The sequence below is a fragment of the Gossypium hirsutum genome, chromosome D04 (assembly GCF_007990345.1).
Source record: "Gossypium hirsutum isolate 1008001.06 chromosome D04, Gossypium_hirsutum_v2.1, whole genome shotgun sequence".
Taxonomy (NCBI): Eukaryota; Viridiplantae; Streptophyta; class Magnoliopsida; order Malvales; family Malvaceae; genus Gossypium; species Gossypium hirsutum.
The window spans coordinates 3356224-3358957 of record NC_053440.1 but is presented as its reverse complement, the minus strand read 5'-3'; the positions used below and the strand labels follow the sequence as shown (position 1 = coordinate 3358957).

The 2734-nt window shown below is 32.1% G+C and overlaps 1 long non-coding RNA gene across 1 annotated transcript; it reads right to left on the bottom strand.

The window, feature by feature from the left end:
• Positions 1 to 1239: 1239 nt before the first annotated feature.
• On the bottom strand, positions 1240 to 2708 carry LOC121216241 (uncharacterized). The gene is made up of 3 exons (XR_005912331.1): positions 2655 to 2708; positions 1645 to 1706; positions 1240 to 1312 (listed from the first exon to the last, which is right to left on the bottom strand). It is a non-coding gene; the product is annotated as an uncharacterized lncRNA (long non-coding RNA).
• Between the last annotated feature and the right edge of the window lie 26 nt (positions 2709 to 2734).

Below are 2734 nucleotides of genomic sequence, written 5' to 3'. Positions count from 1 at the left end.
AATGGAGCGGCACTGAATCAGAAGATTAAGGCTAGGCAACAAGGTAAATACAGTTAAGCCAAGCCTAAACTAGATACAGCTGCACCAAATTTTCATGAAATTATGCAGTTACAGTTATTGGTTTCAATGGCAACCACTAAAGCTTGTTAAACAAGACCACTGACTGTTTTGGTTTTAAACACAACAATATAGAGCCAAAAGATAAGGGTTAGGGAAAAACTTGATAAGCTTCTATCAAGCTTAGCAAGCAGGTTTTTTAAAGCTAAATATTAAGTTGAATACAAGCAGCAACATTGAGACATGCTAAGCTCTTAACATGCAAGCACATGCCATGGTTCATTTGCAGCTCTACCCGACAAGGTTAAATTAAATTTAGACCTTCTAAAAAACCACCCTCCTGAAAATGAGAGTTTTTATCCAAGACGTAAGCACATAACTTTTAAACTCATAACCTATCTTTTTCACTTAAATCTACAAAATGCTTCTGCCCTTACCATCAATAAACTGAAACCAGAAAACAAATGTTCAAAATTAACATAATGCTTTTTGGAAAACAATAGAAGGCAATTCCTTATAGCTCCTTATCCCACCCACCATCCAAGAAAACAGAATAAAGTTTTCCTTTTGTTTTATCATCTTGTGGAATGCTGTAATTAACTTAACAGTCATCTAATTCAGGGACAGATTTTAAAACAGAATTAGACTTCTTGAAAACTGGGAAAAGAAACAAGGTCCACCTAGGCCCTTCAAGATGCTGACATGCTTCACATGATGCCACATTAAGGATGCAAGTAAAACACAAGGCATAGGCAGAGAGAGTTACAGAATAATAAAATCACTATATGTTAACTGATTTTAGTCATAAAAGAGACTAATAGAACAAAAGAGTCTGTTATCACAAGCAAAGATCAAAAAATCCTGAAGAGAAAAGTTCATAAAAGATATAACTATGATTGCCTTAAAGCAGCTCCCTAGCTTTGCTACAGACTACTCTTTTTTTTCAGCAGATATAGAGATATATAGAAATCCCAACCAATACCTACATTACATAGAGACTACAAAGAAATTCAAACAGGAATAAATCTTGAGCAGAAGAACTAAAAAGCTCAATAAAATTTGCATACCAAAAGAGACAGTGATACATTGAATGGCTCTACTATATGTTCAGACTTATCACCAACACGGTGTGAATTGAACCAGGATTCAGAACCCCCAGTATGTCAAGCTCAAATCCTTGGCAGCATTGCAGATGCTACAATAAATTTCCAAACCTTCAACCTCCACAACTTTGCTCACCTGACCCATTCTCAGCCTGCATTATAAGGTAAGAAAATTTTTATTTGAAATTAGAGCTAATTACATATCAAGATAAGAATCAATATTTGGACTTAATTTTTGCAAAACTTATGAAAAAGAAAGAAAACAAAATGCAAATTAAATTTGCCATTGGTTAGTGGTACTTCACAAAATTAATGCAGAACAAGGTAAATTCACATGTAAGCCAAGCCACAACAATTATTGCCATTAAGTTGAGAAATTCAAATAACTTACTTCTTCATGTCCCTATGACAAAGTGGAAGAGAGTGTGTGTCTGTGAAAATTAAAATGAAAATCAAGAACATTATAGTAGATATAAGAAATTACCCAACCGAATTTTGCTTTAACATTGTCAAGCTAGAGAATCTTAAACCAAATAAAACCTGCTCCTGCAAAAACATTTAAGTAAATAAATGTTTAAAATTTTAAATCAAATAAGTTGCATAATAACATAACAAAGAGAAATGTTAATATAAAACCTAAAAACAATTTAATGCCAATTTTTAAAGAAATTACATATGGTTCTAAAATTCAAAACAGGGACTCCTGAAAGCATCAGACGTTAAATCAAATAAGTTGCATAATAACATAACAAAGAGAAATGTTAATATATAAACCTAAAAACAATTTAATGCCAATTTTTAAAGAAATTACATATGGTTCTAAAATTCAAAACAGGGACTCCTGAAAGCATCAGACGTTAAATCAAATAAGTTGCATAATAACATAACAAAGAGAAATGTTATTATAAAACCTAAAAACAATTTAATGCCAATTTTTAAAGAAATTACATATGATTCTAAAATTCAAAACAGGGACTCCTCAAAGCATCCATACGTTATTAAGCCTCGCTCAGCCTATGCATATAACATAAACAACCCAAGCTTTAAGCTTAATTTATCAAAGATCTCTAAATTCCACCTCCCTCACTTCATTAGTAATTACCCTTTATTGCAGTCAGACACAAATAAAGACAATAGTTATTATAGATGATCAAGTTAGTGGTTCACAAGGAAAATCTACAAGGGTTCCCTGGCTTACTAAGTCTACTTGCATCCCTAGAATAGATCGTGATTAGCATGCAAGTAGACATCCATCTTCTTTAATTTCTATTTCTTGTAATAAATGGTAAAGTCCTAGAGCTAGAATCACCAAAAAGAAAAGAAAAGGGACAATAAAGTACAAAAAGAAAACGACAGATAGAAGCAATGCCAACAGACATAAAAATATCTTAAAAACAAATGCAAACAACACAAACAATGTAAGTAACTTAAATAGTAATAGTTGCAAAGCATCAGATTTATTATAATAAATGGAAAAAAAAAAACAAGAGTTACCATAGAAGAAGCATAAGGCAGGAGAAGATGGTATGCTTACTGAATTTGATTGCAATCACTGTAAAAACATGGAAATTTCT